The sequence below is a fragment of the Lytechinus variegatus genome, chromosome 5 (assembly GCF_018143015.1).
Source record: "Lytechinus variegatus isolate NC3 chromosome 5, Lvar_3.0, whole genome shotgun sequence".
Classification (NCBI taxonomy): domain Eukaryota; kingdom Metazoa; phylum Echinodermata; class Echinoidea; order Temnopleuroida; family Toxopneustidae; genus Lytechinus; species Lytechinus variegatus.
In genome coordinates, this window is record NC_054744.1 from 45,344,919 (window position 1) to 45,366,836 (window position 21,918).

The 21,918-nt window shown below is 38.2% G+C and overlaps 2 long non-coding RNA genes across 2 annotated transcripts; both read left to right on the forward strand.

Moving 5' to 3' along the window:
* The first annotated feature begins 4,113 nt into the window (after positions 1-4,113).
* Positions 4,114-5,541, forward strand: LOC121414992. The gene is made up of 3 exons (XR_005969935.1): positions 4,114-4,356; positions 4,822-4,922; positions 5,386-5,541. It is a non-coding gene; the product is annotated as an uncharacterized LOC121414992 (long non-coding RNA).
* A 2,814-nt stretch (positions 5,542-8,355) lies between these two features.
* On the forward strand, positions 8,356-9,570 carry LOC121414993. Its single transcript, XR_005969936.1, has 3 exons — positions 8,356-8,394; positions 8,860-8,960; positions 9,424-9,570. It is a non-coding gene; the product is annotated as an uncharacterized LOC121414993 (long non-coding RNA).
* The last annotated feature ends 12,348 nt before the right edge of the window (positions 9,571-21,918 follow it).

Below are 21,918 nucleotides of genomic sequence, written 5' to 3' on the forward strand. Positions count from 1 at the left end.
ATGGCGTGCTTCCGGGGATTGATGCCAAGGCCTTACTTAAATATATAAAAAAAGGATTGATGTCATGGCTTTTTATAACAGTTGCGTCAATAATGATTCAAAATGATAACCACCAGTCGACTTTGCAACTCCTTGCAGTTATGATAATTATTCAACATACCGAAGCTATGGAAAAGGATGATTGTATATCCGCAATATTTCCTCGTACCAATTTCATGTCGAAATCATCGTGATAGCTCACACTTTCTACAACTGGTCCTCGACTGGTCACAAACCGCCATTGTCAGAACAGATGTAGGCCTCGAGCAGGTACACAGGCCAATGTAATATTCCAATTCGATACAGGTTTACTTCGCATTGTATAATACTTTCTTAGATGTCTGAAGCATTAAATAATTATACTTATTTAATCAAGATCGTGAATCATATCGGAATGGCATTCGAATAAACAAGAAACGAAGAATGAACAATGCGAACGTTGATCGAAATGATTGTCTATCGTGTTTCCACCACGTATGTACACCAGGGGCCCGTTGCAGAAAGAGTTGCAATCAATCGCAACTCTAAAAATCATGCGCAACTTGATTTTCAGCCAATCAACAGCGTGCATTTTGGGACTTGCGATTGATTTTTTGGCTTGCGTTTAGTCGCAACTCTTTCTGCAACGGGCCCCAGTTCACGTTGTATTTTAATGTATTCACCTTAATACTTCAAGCCTCGGTAATGGACAAGATTTGCCTCATCAATCATTTTATTTTTGATATTCTATTATCAAAAATTTTTTTTTTTTCAGCAGAATGATTCAAGAAGAAAGCCATGATACAAATGTAATCAAAAATTGCGAGGCACGAGCCGCAAATTTCAGACATGAATAGGAGCATTCTACATGTTCTAAGGCTTGTTCGTAGGATTTCAGTAAGACCATAGCTATTATTCACTAATCAAAAGATGCGAGCGCGAAGCGCTTGCTGAAAATTTTTGATATTCAGACCAGAAAAAGGGACATTTTTAGGACTGCTTTTTGGAATTCATGAAGAACTGACATATATACAAAGAATCCAATAATGCGAACGTAAATCACTGACCGAAGAAGGGGGCAATCACTTTAAGTAATCATGAATAAGAAGCATATGTCACTTCATAAAAAATAACAAGTGCGAGTAAATATTGAGTGTATATGGAATTGAAAACCGGGGATGTTTTTGTACAACAGAATTATATATCTGAGACAATGCGAGTACCAAGTATGATGAACACAAAGGTCCTTAGCAAATTAAATTATGTTTCACAGTTGTAACAAAATATTTCTTTATGTAATAACATAGTCATGATAATATAATATAAAACAATTTCTTCTCTCCCAACTAAGTTTTTCATTCTCTCTTCCTCTTTTTCTCCTTTTCTCCCGGTTTTTTTTTGCTAGGCAATGGGGGGGGGCGGGGTGGAGGGGGCACGTCCCCCTGTACCCCGTAGTTACGCCACTGAGAAGTACTGTGAACATTATCAAGTACATACAAAATGACGTGTAGGAATATTATAATCATAACTATGTTGACTCGGGATAATGCCCTTTGGCCCATCAATTGAGACTTGGTCATATTGGAAGAGAAGGAACAAAGAGTGACATCTAGACATTGTTTATTGAGTGTTCTGAACGGTAGCAGCGCGCATAATGGTATGGTGGTCGATGAGGGTGAGGGGGGGGGGGGGGAGGTGGCCGCGCGCGCGTGTGTGTAGTTAACAGAAAATCGTCATCATAGGCCTATACTTAACTGGCGATACAAAGAGGGGAGGCAGACTGTCAGACTAACCGGAGAAGAAAGAGGAGGAAGGAATAGAGTAGAAGAAATGCTTTGTGCTCACACTTTTTGTTCAGCGAGCACCGTATTCTGTTCATGAATTCAACCAGTCCCCTTTTCTGGTACCCACAACTTTCAGCTTGCACTCTGCTCTTTATACCGTATAAGAGAGACCTGCAAGTAAACTTTAACACATAACCTAAATGAATTTTGTCACGCCCATAATCAGGATTTCTATGAGGGGGGCTCCAAATCAATATCATAAATGAGCAAACCTTTCTAGATGCATGATAAGCAGTTCTGTTAATCCCTGGGGTGGACCCAGCTTTCGCAAAATCGGGGGGGATATACATATTTTCCCGCGATCGCCCGCTTAAATAAAATAATTCGAGAACACGCTCAGATTTTTGGATACCTTTTGCATTCAGACCTGAAAAGTGAACGCTCAGGGCAATTTGTTGTAATGGTCTTGCGATATGTATCGAAGTAAATAATTAATGCGAGTGCGAAGCGCAAGCTGAAATTTGTCATATTATATACTGAATGAAAACAAGAAAAGGGAAATGTTGAAGACTATTTGCAGTGACTCATGAGGAAGATACATATATCATCAACCAAAATGATGCGCGACGCGAGCTGAAAATATTTGATGAATATTTGAGGGGGCCAGTAATGGCGTATCGGGCAGAGTTTATTTTGCGAGCGAGAAAACACAAATCGACACTCTCATTACAAGAATTCAGTTTTGTGATAAATTTTGACATAATATTCAGAAAATAATCTCATATTTCACTCTTCTCTCTTTTCCTCCCTCCTTTTTGGTCTGTACACCTCTTTGAACAGAATTCTTTTGTATGATTTTGCGCAAAGCTTTATGCTGTCGTTGCGTGAAGAGTAAAAAAAAAAGAGGGACACAGTATGGCACATGTACCAAAAAGCTGCTTAATATAAGTCTCGAGCGAGCGAAGGAAGCGAAAAAATAAACTTTTTAAGAGATCAAACTTCGAGATATTTTCTACATTATATTCAGCAAATAACATCATATCTTAGATAAATATATAAATTGTATTTATTATGATAAAATTCACTTCGAAGCCAAAGGCTGAATTACGTGAATTTGTACAGAGCAAAATTTTAGTATACATACAGATAGTAAAAATCAAAACAACAACGTATATCAATGTATAATGTAGGGAAGGGGGTACAGAGAGAATGTATACAAAAGGAGAAGGAATGTCAGAACCAAGAATTTGAAGAGATTAGGAGTAGACCAAAGTTACATATAACATTTTACCATAAAACATTTAAACATAAATATATAATTGAGCAATATTGAAAGAATACAATAATTTCTGCGTAATTTCTCACTTTGAATGCGAAGTGAATTAAGAAAAAAAAAATTTTCTAAGAATTAAAAACAAACAGAAGCTATCAAAAGGGGTGAATTTAAAGAGTTAACATGTATTCCCTTCAATATTAAAAAAAAAAATAGAACAGAAATCTGGGTTGGCATTATTGTCGGTATGCTTGATAATGATATCTATTCCAAAGAAAAATGGTGTCGATGGTAATGATAGTTGTCAGAAACGGAACCATTGATTATCTTCAAAGAAGTTAAATAAAAAAATAAGATGACTTTGAGGTAAAAATGATATGTGCAAAAGAAAAGGTAAATGTAACAACAATAATAATAAACATTATTTGTATAGCGCTTATCACAAAACAGGTAATAATAATAATAATAATAATAGCGGCATATTTACCCAGGGTAGCCACTTCAGTTCCGAAAACTGTTCTCCCAGCGGGCCCTGTTATTATTACCCCGGCTTTAGCACGGCTACCTTGATGGGGCGCTCGAGCATTCAAGGAATTTCTTCCTACCGGGTACCCATTCACCTCACCTGGGTCGAGTGCAGCACAATGTGGACAAATTTCTTGCTGAAGGAAATTACGCCATGGCTGGGATTCGAACCCACGACCCTCTGTTTCAAAGTCCGAAGACTAATCCACTGGGCCACAACGCTCCACAGGTCTCTAAGCGTTAAGGAAAAAAATAAAAAGAGAGAAGGGAATTCAGCCAAAAAAAAAATATCAGCAATTATGTGGTAAATTGAATTTTATTGCAAAATCATTTTTCTTAGCGGAGACACCTTACGAGAATTTAAAGCGAAAGTGTATTTCTTTTTGGTCGATATGTTCCGTTGGTTACTCACCTGTTACGTAACGTCAATGATGTTATTACTCAAAGAAGTGAAAGTAGTTCCTCAGATTTATAGCTGATTATTCTCATAAATTCACGATGTGAATGATGTTTATGTTAAATTCATAGTTGTTTTCATTGTACTTTTCATTTATACTGAATCTAGTGATATGTCATAAATATTTGTGATGTTGTGGAAGGATATTTACATCAGATAGCGTTCAAGTGTAGTTGGCGCGAAAGAATAAGCGTTTATGTTGTTACGGCGATAGGATAAATCAGAAAGCGATTTGTGACGACAGTGTACGTTAGGGGTACTATGTTCGTTCTTCCAAGTCAAGTTCGACAAGGAGGCATGTAAGTTTGATTCTAAGTTATATCGTTTTATCAATTTAGCAGCTAAGATTTTGACTACGTTGATATTATTCTTAAGAAAACAATTATCACAGTGAGTAGGGTTGAATATGTCAATTCAATTTTGTATATCTGGTACATGATCGTTATATGCTTCATGTTATTGTTATGGTCAATTTCACATTACAAGGTGAAGATTTCTTATGATCTGCTTATAAAATGAAATTATATTATGTTCTTTTCTATGATGAGATCGAATATATTAGACGAAGTTGATTTTCTTGTCAGTATTTTGTCATGATCAGTTTTGTACACCCCCCCCGTTCGCTGTACTTAGAAAGTGAATGAACTTTATTTATTTTGATTATAATTGCCGAGTGGTAGTAGTAGTCTTGGAAATTCAGACTCGATTGAATTAGATGAGTTTTAAGGAACCATTCTAGCTAATTTTGTTATGTCAATTTTTAGGGAATTTCATTTGACGTACTACCATGTATGAGTGATGCCGAGTGAGGTCTCCAGAGGGTGATTGGTGGATGTACCCTTGTTTTCTCTTGGCCTATAGTAGGGTGAGTTAGTTAGGATGGCCAAGTTATGGTTATTTTGTTATGATTTACATGTATAATAATTAAGGCAATAACTGTTCAAATGCTATGATATAATGTGCTTAGAAAGAATGATTTAAAATCAGTGCTACATTATTGTGATTATTATCATTGGTTAATTGGAATATATTTTTGTGAACATAAGACTTCATTGAATGAAAAGTGATCAATAATTCTTCTTAGTAATGTGATAGCCTTATGAGCAAGAAATGAATTATGTATACTTACATACAATTTATGTTGTATAATTTCTTCTGGTACTTGAATTAAATTGTTATTGAATTAAATCCATAATCATGCAATTGATTAATGAAATACAATTTAACACGATTAATGATATACCATTTATCAAGATATGATATGATGATCATGTGATCTTGGATCAGTATTGATTAATTTTTTATATTCATTGTTCCCTTATTTACAGGGGTTTGTTTTCCCTGTTTTGCATGATCTACCGGCTGTCAATAAATGGCTGACCCACCCCTACTTCTTGTCTATGGTTCTATGGTTTTCCTGACTGAGTACCCAACCCCCAACCCATACTACCACCCAAGCCCAGTTTACTACAATGGTGTCAGAAGTGGGATTTATCGTGATCAAGGATGTAGTCCCGAGTAAGAGAAAGGAATACCCAGTTTTATTAGGCTCCAATGCTTTTTATAGCTTTGTGGGAGATGATGAGTCCCAGAGTGGAAAAACTGACTGGCAGATGGTTGCGGAGGTCTTAAAGGCATTTCCTAAGTCTGTGTTGAAACCGGAGACTTCAACTGTGCTGAGGACTGGAGACGACAATGAGTTGATACCACCACTTACTGTCGGGAGGTTAGAGTGTCACGTGGACAGTGCAGTCCAGTGGGATGGTTGCACTCAGGCGAAGGGAGAAAGTCTTCAGGTGACAGTAGCCAACCGGAGTGAGCAGCAACTTGTCATTGAGCCCAATACGACACTGGCATCTGCTACAAGGATTGAAAGAAAGAGTGAAATAGTACTACAAGAACAGAACAATACAGTGGAAGTCATGGTCACTGATATAGAAGTTGAGCCTGGCGCAGTTAATAATGAGGCTCCAGTGAGTGATGCGGTTGACGGACCAGATATTGATAGCCGAATCCAAACTTGCCTGGATGGTCGCAATCTCAAACTACCTATTGGAGTTAATTTAGATGGACTGGAAGCTAAGAAAACCGATGTTTTTGGTTTATTCAGCCTCGAAGAACTGAAGAAACTCCAAGAGCAGGATGAATCACTTGGGGTGATTTGGGACTGTTATCGGAAAGGATGGCAACCAGGTCAAGTGATCTCTGAGGATAATAAAGAGGTGCGAAGTTGGCTGAAAGAGTGGACAAGTTTGACTGAGAAGAAAGGTGTACTATATCGACAGGTCCAAGTGATGGGGAAGGACGTCTTACAATTGTTAGTTCCTGAGAAGCTCCGGAAGACAATTCTTGAATCCGTTCACGACAGATGGGGACACCAAGGAGTGACACGAACCTTGAGCCTGTTGCGTGAACGGTGCTTCTGGCCTGGTCTACATGGTGATGTTAGACGTCATGTGAGGAACTGCTTGAATTGTAATGTGGCCAAAGCTCCATCACCAACAGTGAAGACACCCATGAGGCATCTTATAGCTTTCAGACCATTGGAAGTGTTGGCCATAGATTTCTTGAAGGTTGACAAGGGAAGAGGAGGCTATGAAGATATCTTAGTCATGTCTGATGTTTACACGAAGTACGCCCAAGCTGTTGCGTGTAAGGACCAAACAGCGGTGACAGTAGCAAGAGTGCTTCGTGACTCATGGTTCTCACATTATGGTATACCACAGAGAATACACTCTGACCAAGGCAGGGACTTTGAAGGGAAATTGATACAGGAGTTATGTAAGTTGTACAATATCAGCAAGTCCAGAACCACCCCCTACCACCCAGAGGGAAACGGGCAAATTGAGCGTTTCAACCGCACCTTGTGTACTATGATTAGGTCAATGGAACCTAGTGAGCGCAGACACTGGCCAGAGATGTTATTCCATTTGGTGTACATATATAACAGTACACCACACCGAGTTACTGGTTACTCACCTAACCGACTGATGTATGGGAGGGTCCCATCAATACCTCTTGATCAACTCTTATCTCAGCAGCAAGGGGACTGGGATCAAGACTATGTTGCAGCTCAAGCTGATGCTCTTACTAAGATGAATGCAATAGTAGAAAGCAACACGAAGAAGGTAGCAGAGTATAACAAGAGTAGGCATGATCTTGGGCTGAAGGAAAAGAAGATCACGATTGGGCAACATGTATTATTGCGAAGGACCGCATTCAAGGGAAGACATAAACTAGCTGATCATTATCATAGAGACAAGTATGTCGTAGTTTGGATCAATCCTGAAGAGGATGTGTGTAGCATCAGGCCTTTACATGGAGGCAAAGTACAGACAGTAAACAAGAAATATCTATTGGAGTACCCGAGAGAACCTGAAGAAGAAGGGGATCCACCAGAATTATGGCCTCCAGTAGAAGATGATGAAATGTCAGACACCTCTAGTAATGATGAAGATGACGAAAATCATATCATGCTCCCTAACTTCAATGATAGACTTCCAGTTCGGGAGGAAGTAGGTCAGAGGCAACTACGACGCTCGACAAGAGTAACCAAGGGAATGCATAGTAACCCTTATAACCTGCCCAGGACGGCAGTGAGATGATTTTTCCTATTTCTCTTCTGTCATTTTTCTTTCCATGATGTTGGATATTTACATTTTTTCATTTTGGAGATATTAAAACTACTCAGATGAGGATTGTTTTGCTTGAAGTATAGGTATAGATTTAAATATTTAATAATATGAGCATTTTACATGATATATCTGTTAAAAATGCAATTTTGTAAAAATTGTATGTCTATTTGAAGAATTGAAAAAATAATTCTAATAGAATGAATATTATTTGTAATATGGAAAAAATGTTATTTTGTCAGGATGGATTGTGGTAAATTGGATTTTATTGCCAAATCATTTTTCTTAGCGGAGACACCTTACGAGAATTTAAAGCGAAAGTGTATTTCTTTTTGGTCGATATGTTCCGTTGGTTACTCACCTGTTACGTAACGTCAATGATGTTATTACTCAAAGAAGTGAAAGTAGTTCCTCAGATTTATAGCTGATTATTCTCATAAATTCACGATGTGAATGATGTTTATGTTAAATTCATAGTTGTTTTCATTGTACTTTTCATTTATACTGAATCTAGTGATATGTCATAAATATTTGTGATGTTGTGGAAGGATATTTACATCAGATAGCGTTCAAGTGTAGTTGGCGCGAAAGAATAAGCGTTTATGTTGTTACGACGATAGGATAAATCAGAAAGCGATTTGTGACGAAAGTGTACGTTAGGGGTACTATGTTCGTTCTTCCAAGTCAAGTTCGACAAGGAGGCATGTAAGTTTGATTCTAAGTTATATCGTTTTATCAATTTAGCAGCTAAGATTTTGACTACGTTGATATTATTCTTAAGAAAACAATTATCACAGTGAGTAGGGTTGAATATGTCAATTCAATTTTGTATATCTGGTACATGATCGTTATATGCTTCATGTTATTGTTATAGTCAATTTCACATTACAAGATGAAGATTTCTTATGATCTGCTTATAAAATGAAATTATATTATGTTCTTTTCTATGATGAGATCGAATATATTAGACGAAGTTGATTTTCTTGTCAGTATTTTGTCATGATCAGTTTTGTACACCCCCCCCGTTCGCTGTACTTAGAAAGTGAATGAACTTTATTTATTTTGATTATAATTGCCGAGTGGTAGTAGTAGTCTTGGAAATTCAGACTCGATTGAATTAGATGAGTTTTAAGGAACCATACTAGCTAATTTTGTTATGTCAATTTTTAGGGAATTTCATTTGACGTACTACCATGTATGAGTGATGCCGAGTGAGGTCTCCAGAGGGTGATTGGTGGATGTACCCTTGTTTTCTCTTGGCCTATAGTAGGGTGAGTTAGTTAGGATGGCCAAGTTATGGTTATTTTGTTATGATTTACATGTATAATAATTAAGGCAATAACTGTTCAAATGCTATGATATAATGTGCTTAGAAAGAATGATTTAAAATCAGTGCTACATTATTGTGATTATTATCATTGGTTAATTGGAATATATTTTTGTGAACATAAGACTTCATTGAATGAAAAGTGATCAATAATTCTTCTTAGTAATGTGATAGCCTTATGAGCAAGAAATGAATTATGTATACTTACATACAATTTATGTTGTATAATTTCTTCTGGTACTTGAATTAAATTGTTATTGAATTAAATCCATAATCATGCAATTGATTAATGAAATACAATTTAACACGATTAATGATATACCATTTATCAAGATATGATATGATGATCATGTGATCTTGGATCAGTATTGATTAATTTTTTATATTCATTGTTCCCTTATTTACAGGGGTTTGTTTTCCCTGTTTTGCATGATCCACCGGCTGTCAATAAATGGCTGACCCACCCCTACTTCTTGTCTATGGTTCTATGGTTTTCCTGACTGAGTACCCAACCCCCAACCCATACTACCACCCAAGCCCAGTTTACTACAATTATATAGGTCACGTACAGTAGACTGTAGTTGAGGGGCTTCACATGTGAAGGGAAAGGCATTGGTTTGAGTTTCTCTGTTGAATCTGCTTGTTTTATACTTTGTGCTAGATTGTTCCAGAGATGAGGGCATGGAGGGGGATGCGGAATAAAAAGATGGTGAACCGTAAGACTGGGGTACTGGTGGCAGGAACTATTAATAGTGATTTGTTTCTTGAGCGCAAGTTGCGGGAGGGTGAGTATTCTGATATCAATTCTTGTAGATAGACTGGAGCTGATTACTTCTAACATTGGAAAGTCAACAAGAGGATCTTAAAATCAGTTCGTTCCCAGACCATATAAGCGTGTGAAACTCCCTCAGCAGTGGAGTGACAGACTCAAGTGAACGATGATTAGCAATCAGTCTAGCGGCTGAATTTTGTACTCTTTGCAGTTTGTTAATTTATGCATCAGGAAGACCTTATAAAAGACTGTTGCAGAAGCCAATGCGAGACATGACTAGTGCCCGAACGAGTCTTTGGGTGGTCTTTTTCAGAGAAATGGACGGATACTACCAATAATGCAACGCAAATGAAGCAAATCTGCATACATTGCTCACATGAGTCTTCAGAGAAAGGTTGTTATCAAATGTGACCCCTTAGTTTCTGGCAATATCCCCAACTGAACTTACAAGTCCGATGCCTGCTCACAAAATGTGAACATTCCTCTTTAGTTTCATTCAACTTCAATCCATTCTGTATGGACCAATTCTTAATGTCTGTAAAACATGCACCGAGTCTTTGTAGACCCACATCATGATCGTCCTTCTTTAACACAAGGTAAATTTTAGTGTCATCTGCATAAGTCATACATGATATGCCATGGTGTTCGATTACATTCTCTAATGGTGACGAAGAGTGTAAATATACCAAAGGTCCAATGACAGAACCTTGGGGTACTCCGAAGTTAGTAGAGCTGACGTGGGATTCAGAGCCACTAACAAAAACAGACTGGGTTCTGTTAGCATGGTTAGTGAGGTAGGAACGAAACCATTGACAAGGCTGTGTTTTTAAGTCCAAATCTTTCATGGAAACGTCTAAGAAGGGCATCGTGACTCACGGTGTGAAAGCTAGGCTGCAGAATATTCTAACAACAACTAAACTGATTCATCACCTTTATCTATGGAAAGAAGAATATAATTTGAAACTTTAAGCAGGGCGGTTTTTCGAATAAAGGTTATGCTCACACAAGTACTCCTGGATTTGTTTAAACACAACTCTTTCTACATTATTTTCCAGGAACTGAAGATTAGAGACCGGTCTGTTGATCTTTGGATCATCAGGACTCAGCCCGGAGGGGGGGGGGGCACTCGACCAAAAAAAGTGGTAGGCGAGACAAATAACGGGGGCCTTGGAGCGGACTTATTGTAAAAAGGAGGGTCCTCGGAACGGGCTTCGGAGCTACAAATGTTTGTGAAAACGGGGGTCCTTGGAACGGATCGCCAGCTGCGGTCTCCGCCAGGTGCGCTCGCGCAGAGGCGATGGTCGGACAGCGCTCTGTGGCCGCTTTTCACCAAAAATTGCAGCTCATTGTAGCTGATCAATGCGACCGGAACGGCGCAACGATAAATCTGCGAAGCTTTGGAGCGGATTTCTTTTTTTTTTCTCGATAAGAAGAAAATGCTATGCTTTGGAGCGGGCTTTCTTTGTTCTTTTTCTCATCAAGACAAAAATGCTATGCCTTGGAACGAAATTTGAGTGTAAAAATGAACCGGGGCTAAATAGGGATGGGGTCGAGTCGAGTCGAAGTTGAACGAGACTCTTTAATAACTCTACGAACTTAGCCTCTGACACTGGAGAGAAAACATTAAAACACTGGTGAGTACTATACGAGAATTGACGTGTTTAGATTGCCTGAGTGTAGACACTCAATTGACCTGACAAGGACATCAATCTTGGTGCAGAAAATGTCAGAGAAACGATCGGCAAGAGATAGATGAGGATCATCATCCGATGGGAGAACTTGTCGCGTGGAGGTAGAGAACATGCAATCAACTCTTTGGAAGAGTTGATGACTGTCACATTCATCAAATTGTTCAGAGTAAAACTCTTTTTTTTTTTGCCTTGGCAAGCTGGTTGCTGTAGAAGTGACACCCTTCAGGATCTGGCTCAGGATCTTCTCTCAAGTTGTCTCACTCTCTGTTTACTCTTCCGCAGATCATCCTTAGACCAACGTGAGTGAGGCCTAGCAGTTTCACATCTAGCAATAAGAGGGGCGTGGTTATGTAGTAGAGCTTGAGGCATTGTGGTGTATTGAAGAACCTGCTGGTCAAGGTCAGAAGCGGGTGATCCATAAAGTTCAGACTCTAGAATGTCCTCATAGAAAAAAATCAATGCCAATTTCCTTCAGTGTGCGGGAACTGATATTAATTGTCATTGGATCAGGCTTCTTGATGTCAAGTTGGCAGCCGACGGAAGAGTGGTCAGAAGGAAGAAAATGCCATGAATAAACGTTAGAAATCACATCATCAGATGCTCTAGATCCAAAGTATGGCCTTTTTAATGGGTGGGAAAGTCAACATGCTGGATCAAGTTAGCTGACGAAATCAAGTCCAGAAACAAAACTGCCTCTCGATCTCTATCATCATTGCCATGAGCATTAAAGTCACCACACAGCAAATTAAAAGATGGTTTCCTTCAGATGCCAGTCAAGAAAGGTAGCAATCTCATCTGGAAAGATGGAAGATGTTGATCGTCGATCAATAGTTCTCTGTGGTCTGTAGAAAACCACCAGGCGAAAAGGTTTTTGATGGTCGCCTGAAATGAGCAAATTAAGATATTCAAAAGATTCAAGAGTTCCAAAGTCTTTTTCAAGAACGTTGAAGCGTCGATGAAGGCATACACCAACACCACCACTGACCTCTTTATTCTCGGTGAGCTGATGAACCGATGATATGGAAGGTTCTTTGGAGAAATCAGACAAGACCCGGCCATCACGTCCATCCCCCGTGAGCCATGTTTCAGTTATGTTGTTAAATTACAAAGTCTTACACCATGTGCATCTTCTTTTTGGATTGGCATGGATTTTGTCATTATGAGCCAGTAACTATTAGGAGATGAAAATTCAAATGATTTCTGCTGAAATTAACATTTACAAGAGTACTCAGATAAATCAATTACAGTTCAAGTGAAGCGACAAATAAAATAAACGAAGATAAAAAGATAAATTTCACAGTCCATGGGAGTTAAGATGTGGACTGCTGGGTCGTTCCTGTGGCGATCAGTTCTGCTTCTATGTTCGATACAAGTTCTTCTTTTTTTTAGTGTCCTTGTATTTGTGTTCCTCTCAGATCAAGGGCACCCAGATAGGAAAGCTTTCCGAGCAAACTGCAAGCAGAGTTGTTTGCGTCTTCATCTCAACGTAGGCAGCTGTGATGTTTCGAGAGCATTATCATATGAATGATATTGAGAGACAACCAAGTCGCGTAGTGGGAGAAGGAACCGTTTTAGCGATCTAAAGGCATGGTCACACCGCCCGAGCGTTGTTGGAGCGGTCGTGGAGCGGTAGGGAACGAGGGCCGAATTTCGCTCACAATATTGGGAAAAAAAAATCGAAAAAAAAAACGAAAGAACAATCGAAATCGAAAATGGCGAACGGTAGCGAGCGGTGATGATTTTTTTTTTCTCTTCGCTCCACGACCGCTCCAACAACGCTTGGGCGGTGTGACCGTGCCTTTACCATGAACATTCTACGGTTGGCTCGCAATACGATGAATGTAAGCGTCCCATTTAAGATTTCCTTGAATGATACCCCTACCCCCTCGGACGAGTGGATTCGAAAAGCACCCTATGAATAGCATTTTCCATATTCTGACAATACACTCCTTAACAAGTATTGGCGTGTCAATCCCTACCCTTGACACGTGTTGGAAACAAAACGGTACCCTCAATTAATTCCTGAATTGACTTCCTAAACAAGTACAGCGGTACTGATCACTGACATCGACTTTATACCTTTACAGTAGTAGGGTTTAGTGTTACAGACCCCTGGACCAACACTACTTCATGGGGATCAGGGAATGGTAGGAACTTGATTGGTTTTTGGGTAAGGCGTTGCTATTTGAGTATATCGCAACATAATAGCTCCATGTTCGCAACATGCACCGCCTCTTCTTCGACCGTGTCTTGACTTTGTGAAGACCTGATAACCCCATATGACGATGAAGGTTGGTCTGGAGTGAACCATGTTAAAGGGGAATCCAACCCAAATGAAAACTTGTGTTTATAAGGAAAAGAAAAATCGAACAAGTTGATAAGTGAAAGTTTGAACAATATCGGACAAACAACAAGAAAGTTATGAATTTTAAAAAGTTGTAAATATTGGTAATCACTATACCCATGGAGACTTCAAATTGGCTGCATATGGGATGTCATAGTGATGTAAGGCAAGGACTACTCTTTCATTTACTCCAATACATATTATGGCTAAAATGTCATATTTCCTGAAAGTTTTATTTCAAATTATATTTTACTTCCATGAGGACATAAAACAATATACCTAGGTTATATTTAGATTACTGCCCCAGGGGAATGGGTACTTAGGAGAAAACCACAAATCGCTGATAATAAAGTACATGGCCTATGGGAAGTTGTCCTTGCCTCTTGTCATAATTTACTTCCCCAGTTGCCAATTTGAAATCTACATAGTATTAGAGATCTCAATTTTAAAACAGCTATAACTTTCTTATTGCTTGTCCGATTTCTTTCAAACTTTCACCATTCAGTTTAATTTATTTTTCTCTTTCCCAACACAGCATTGTATGGCCAAGGCTGGATTCCTACTTAAGGTTATTACACATATATCAAGGTTAAAATCCCTAACTATAACCGAAAAATCGTTTGTTATTGAGAGGTCTTGTGTTACACAAATATATAGACGGAAGGCAATACCTTGTTGAAGGTTTCTCTGCCAAGTTAATGTGGATCAGAATTTTTTTCTTGATGAAGAGGGATTACACTCAATGTCCATGACATTCCGCGGGGATAGTCGAACAGGAATAGATCGTCTAATGACACTACCGATGCCGGCGCCTAGCATTAGAGACTTTTAGGAGTAGTGAACGAGAACGTCGTAGCAGTCCTCTGATCGCTCGAGTCAACATCGTCTTCTGCCCTCGTTCACTACAGATCGGATGACTTTAGATTTCACTCGACTTGTACGTGTACGTACGTCCACTTGAAACAGCGCGATAACCAGCGGGTCATGACACGCTGCCCGACCCGGAAGATCTGGCGTATACCATCGCCTGGCGACCCGGTCGGGTGATGCGAAGGTGCAGCTTGTGCACACTTGCTTTGATTCCTTTTTACGCGAGTTAGGATATATATCGATATAAATTTTGGAGATCAGAAAGCAATTTCAAATATGATAAACATAATGCATCGTACAACTTACATTAATTTTGTGAAAAAGTCACTGAAAACTGTGTTTTAAAAGGGAAAGGTTGAACTTCATGCTGAGCTTGAGCGGTTAAATGACGTCACTCACGTGCACGTCGACTATGATTTAGGAGAACCGCAAAATGGATGTGGCGAGGTTCTCGATTCTGATAGTGGACGTGTGTGAGGACCTGAGGCATATGGAACGCCAAAAAATGACGTCATCTCGTACCAGTTGACTATGTCGACGTGCATTTCTAAAAGTGCTCAATGCCAAGTGACGTATCTCTCCCGTCTAATGGCAACACATCCTTTGTAGAATTACGTAACTTGTATAGCGTGTACTTTATAAGAATTATGTCCGTAAAGTTGGCGTTGGCATGTCCAGCGAAAATGTAGCACTGACTGACCCGCCTAGTATCTAGACGGTCAGTTACAGAAAGATTCCCCATGTATTTCATCACAGACAGTTCAATCAGTAACAAATTCAGATTCATCATGAAAAATACGAGATACTTATAAATAACAAAACTTGTACAGTATATGTCCATGATCATATTAAGATCAGTTTTCCCATTGGTATAACATCAGACATGAAAATAATCCTGAAAACGTGTAATTTGATGACTAAATAAATATTGGCACAGCTCAGACAGAGCCGGCCTTACTCTCAAAATTTTCCTTGACTTTTTTTCCCCTCCTTTTCTGTTTTGTTTTTGGTTGTAGGTTGGGGCCATGGACTAACCCTTCCATTGGTGCTATGCGGGTAGGATCCCGGCGGCGCTCCCGGAACCTCTTGATATCAAAACCCATTTTAAACCTTACAGATTAAAATCGCGGATGTACAGTATTATAAAAAGTGCATTTTCTGAGCAAAGACTTGAGCAACATATTGGAAATATGTTGGTGAAAATGACTGGATGAACTGACTATGAAGGTGAAAGAAAACGATGAAAGGATGATGAGCTTACACCATGTACACAATGATGACGTGATGGATGAAAAAAAGAAGGGACGAACTGGTTAGAAGGTGTCAAAGCAGGTGTTTGTAGTATACTTTTATCATTACTACACAAATTATGGGTGATAGAATTTTACAATAGCAGTTTTTATGTTATTAGAAAGGTATGTGAATGAATTGGTGAGATGGCTCAAGTAAAAATGAACAGAACTAGGCGTTTGAACGAAGATGGCGTACTTTTACTTGAACGGCAGTTATTGGTTTGTGTGTTTTCATACATGTATTGCTTTAGTCTATACATGGAGATAGATAGAAACCTCCAGAGTCTATCAAATGATCATATACATGACAATTGACATTCTCTTTAATTATCATAATTCGAAGGTTGTGTACTTTGCTTATTCATTGTTACTTTAAGCATATATATTTATCGTTTCGTTATTTTTTAATTGATGATTGTGCATTTTTATTGAATAGTGGAAAATATATGAATCATCTTTAATCTTTGTAATAAGGGTTAAGGAGAATATAGACGATGAAAAGAATAATAACTATGATGTTTGTAATATTGATTAATACATAGATATAATAATAGCAATATCAATACTAAGAACAATACTACTACTTCTACTACTACTACTACTACTACTACTACTACTACTACTACTACTACTACTACTACTACTACTACTACTATACCACTACTACTACTATACCACTACTACTACTACTACTACTACTACTACTACTACTACTACTACTACTACTACTACTACTACTACTACTACTACTTCTACTACTACTACTATTACTACATGTACTACGAATAATAATAATAATAATAATGGCAATTATTATAGTGATAAAGATGATAACAATAACATTGTAGAATTTTAATAACAATGAATAATATGTTCCATTTTTATAGCGCAGCTACTACAATTGCATATACCTGTACTGCGCTTGATACTTAGTATCTATTACCCCGCGGTAGCTGAGGCGCCGTATTGGCGCTAAAGTATCCACCTCACCTGGGTCGAGAGCAGCAGAATGTGGGTAAATTTCTTGCTGGAAAAAAGTCATGGCTGGGATTAAAGCCCACGTCCCTCTAATTGAGGGAAGAGAGATGTACCCACTAGACCACGACCACGAGTACTTTCACCTTTAGTTCCTGTTCTAAATAAGAAAAATTCTAGTCAGAATGATGATCCTTATTAATATTGAATCGATTAATTTTCAAAACATATGTCTTTTTATTGCTCGATTTTTAAATTGTTATACTGCTTTCAAAATATGATAATCTATTATGTTCCTTTTTGTCTTTCGTGAGAAGAAAAGAACTTATGGCAATATATAATTAATGGAAATGTTGAGCTTCTATGTTTATTAAATATTGAATTATGAATAAAGTCTAAACCGCTGTAAAAAAAAGTGATGTAATCTCATCGTTATCACTAGTGTAATGTTAATAAGGAAATGTATTATCCTTAGTTTTATTATTAGTGTTCATCTTATTATTATTTTTACAATTACTGTTGTTACTTATTATTATTATCATTATTATTGTTATTACTATTCAGGGGCCGCGGAACCCGGGGGGGGGGGGGGCTGAAGCCCCCCACTTTTTTCCAAAACCGTGTACAAAAACGTAGAAATTACCATATGATTGTGATTTTTAGCATGGCCAGCCCCCCCCCCACTTTGAAAGCGGTTCCGCGGCTCCTGCTATTATCATTATTATCGTCATCATTATTATTATTACTATCATCATTAATATTATTATCATTATTATTGTATTTCATCAATTTCACTACCATTATTATATTTTTTTACAATAAAATCACTATTGATATTATCATTATTAAGACTATTGAGATATTCGTTTATGATAAGCACGATGAGTGGATACCTCCAAGCAGGGATTTTTAACGCACCTTAATTAAGATCCCCTTGAATGCAGTTGACTGTATTTCAATGAATATTCCCCCTGCGGGCAAGTCCGACCCTTTGACTGACCAATTGCCCGGTGTCTAGATGAGTAAACAGCCAAAATAGTTGCAATACATCACTTTCACAGGGCCCTGAAAAACGAACCACTTTCCCGCTCATAAAACTTGCATACGTCTCCATAGTAACCGTCTCAGCTGGCGCGTGCCCAAGGTGTGCAACGGGGAAGCGTGAGTAGCATTTGACGGCCGAGTATTACTCCCTAGTGTCTCTTGTGTTTTACTGATGAGTAACGTTCTCACTGCTGCCAAATATACAACCATGCAATTATTGTTTTTTTTCACTGGAACCTTTAGATATTGGTATTTAAATTTTAAACACAAAAGGACGGGACCGAAGACATGGGCCAAACCCGCGAGTCAGGGAACGTTAGTATTAACGCGTTTACAAGCTCGTTTGCCAAAAGTTTCGCTAGTCATATAAGAGAAGGGGGGGGGGGTGGAGGGCACTTTTCACAAAATCATACTTTTATTCTGAAGTTTCGTTATTAGAACTGCGATATGAGGGTCGTTTTTTCATAATCTATCACGAGGGCCATTTATCAAAATGACGTCAATTCAGAATTAAAATAAAAAGGGTCATCAAGGGGCTATGCAGTGTTCTTATCATAATGGCTATTATTGAAAACAGGAAATGAGGGCCACTACTTATATGCCTTATCGACGAAGATGATCGCTATGTAGTCAAAATGTGAAAAGATTGGTCTCAAGTATGGTGACGAGCTACCAACCATTTAATAACAAAATGATACTTATGAATAATGTTGAAAATTAGTTTTTAATTTAGAAATAAAAAATGAAATGAAAATAGGAGAGTGACCCCCGTGAAATTCGAAAGAGACGCCTGGACTGCAGTGGCAGTGGGAACAAGATGGACACAAATTTAGTGATGAAGCTATTCCTCCGTGGCGCTTTAGGTGTGGTTGCTCATGCGTGATAATGATGCATTGCGCAAGCGCAGTAAGGATTCGGAGGCCTCATGACAAACAGGCATCCTTTCCTTTCCCGCCTATGCCCCTGTTGCATCGGAAGATGCATTCCCATTTCAAGGATAAAATTGGAAGTCACTTGGATTTCATGCTGGCTTTTATGCTCCTCTGGTTCGCCATGGTAAAAGAGATAATTTTGCTTGTACTTTGACGTATTATACTTGACAGTGTTTTGCGGGTTGATGAGATGTAATATGCATCCACAGACACGCTGATGATAGTACGTAGCCCTGGATCTGTCATATAAGGTATGTAAGAAATTCGTTGATTTCAACCCAAACTTGGTTAATAAACTCACTATCAAGTGTAATTATCAGCAGTTAATACACACTATACAATTGTATAAATATCTATCTTTGGTAGGTATTAGTTAATGCTCTCCATTATACCCTTTCAAAGTAAATCTTTGTTAACCTGTGTGATTTTATCTTTTCTTGACTGTGATATTTCATTTGAACGTGTATGCTTATCTATTACCATCCTTCAATAAAAATATAAATATAAATGAAGATGGTAGAAAAACTAATCATTAAGATTTGATGTATGTATGATATACATTATCATCACTGAGCATGACATTTAAGTTAACCCCTTCCCCAGAAAGGATGAAAGAATGAAAAAAAAACACACAATAACTATAACCTTTAAGTTCCCACCTCAAACATGTCAAAAGACTAGTGTGGATCAGTTCTTTGTTTTCAATAATTGATAATTATCTTCTGAAATTGAAAATTTTGTTTGCTTGCGTATACACATGAAGATGAATTTTCTAAGATTTTTTGTGTCCCTTTTTTCTTTCCGTATAAAGACTTTGGCCCGTATTCTGAAATCACGTTTAACTTATGTCATGGACTAACTCTCTGCTAAAATAACCGGAAGCCCAAAATATCGAGATTTTGTTAAAATTGTAGGAAGTGCTTCTTCATCATGATAAAATAGAGAAGAAAACTAATTCGCTGCGCTGGCTCATCTTATTAAAAAAACATGGATGTGGTAATGCTTAGAAGGCAATGATTGGATCAGTTGCAAGGTTCAGAATGAAATAATGAGCTATTCTGAATGAAATCACTGGCTTAGTGGTTCCTCGATGACGCACTTCAGGACAAGGATGTCCTGACAACCGAAACTCAAAACTGTAACCCACAATCCCGTAAGGCGCTTGGTATATCAAAATGGGGGAAGGATCATAATAACATGTTTTATTTTTCACATTGGTCGCATGAAAGCAGCTAAAGTATAGTTTCACTTGGTAAGCCAGCTAAAAGTTATTATATAATAAAAAAGTCACATTTGACAGTTTGTACCAATTCTCTCTCGGACCTATTACTTGATATAGGCCTACTGACCTGAAAAGGAGATGTTCAAAGATTATTAGATGGATCGAATTCAGGAACCGGATACAAATCTCGCAAATCGAACTGTTCACATTTTGTTATATTCAGCACTTTTTGTAATCATGAACAGGATGCGTAACATAATTGCTTATCTCGCTGCGACAAAACGAAACTCAAATCGAAAGCAAAACAATTGGTGCATACTGACTTGAGAACGGGATATCTGAAGCCCCTTGTTTCATTCTTTTTTCGTATTTGTTTCCCTTCATCCACTCTTTCCACTTTCCCTTTCCCCCTTTTTTGCTGTTAGCAAGTGGCGGGGTTCCGCGGAGAGCAGGGAACCCCTGGTAACGAGGCTGGGTATATCAACAAAGATTATTTCGCGCTTCGTGCTCGCATTTTCTATTCATGAGATATTCACACATCCCGGCCCTGGTTTCTACATTTCAAGCGCTGGGGGGAAATATGGATGATTATTTTTCTGGCCCTTCTATCGGACAACGATAGATCTGCTTCTGATTAACATATTTATACTTACCCTATCAGTTTCATTTATCATGTTTATCAAAGGCTGTGATGATTAAGTAGATGCTCCTTTTTCAGCCAAAATTTTGATGGAAGTGTAAGCTACTGCGCTTTGAGTTGGAGATGATATTCCTCTTTGAAGTATCCCCGAGCTAATGACTCTTGACCATGATGACATTCAGGGACCATCATGGTACCAGTGTATATAGTAGGGTTAAAGATAATCCAAAGAGAGTTTGATAAAACCATTAGAAAATTAGAGTATCATCACGGTCAACAAAACATCTTACATCTCCATTCCCTTTAAAACAAAAAAAAAATCGTCTTCTTTTCAATTCTATAGACTCCTTTACCACTTGAAAACTCTTAGAATGACGGTCGCCTGTGGCCCCCGCAATGCCGTCTCTGTAGCTTGATCTATTATGGCTCGATCACTAATCCCTCAAACCGACAAACTTATCCTTGACAATATCATCACTGGGAAATATGATATATTTAATATATTCGTGAATAATTAGCAAGGGAGGCCGAAGGAGAGAGAGTCGGTTTACAGGACGGATGAGTACGTTATCTTGCTATCGGGGATGTTTAGTATATTTGTATTTATGGCTGAAAGTAGATGATATCATCCATTTCTTGTACTGCCAGAGATAACGCTCATAATAAGAGAGACCTCATTAAAAAAATAACGTAAATAATGAAAATAATTCATAGACACTGGAATAAAGAGATTGGTTTGTTTCTAATTTACAGAATTTTTTTATAAAGTGTACTTTTTAGTGAGGGGTATCATATATATATTTTTTAAAAGAGAATTAGAGAGAAAGGGCGAGGGAACTGAGGGAGAGGGAAGAAAGATAGATAGAGAGAGAGAGAGAGAGAGAGGGGGGATTGGGGCATAATGACAATAGCATGATGGTGGGTATGATTCACATGAGTTTTTTTGTCTTGCAGGGGCAGTGGACCGTATTTTCGTTGGGGAAAACGCAACAAAATTCACTTATAATATGTCACAATGGGTATTTTTGTACAAACGTGTATTTTCGATATCAGATTGCGTTTCTGCCTGAAGTAGCTGGTGTTTCGTGGTAATTTATTTGAGCAAAAACATTCTTGAAGA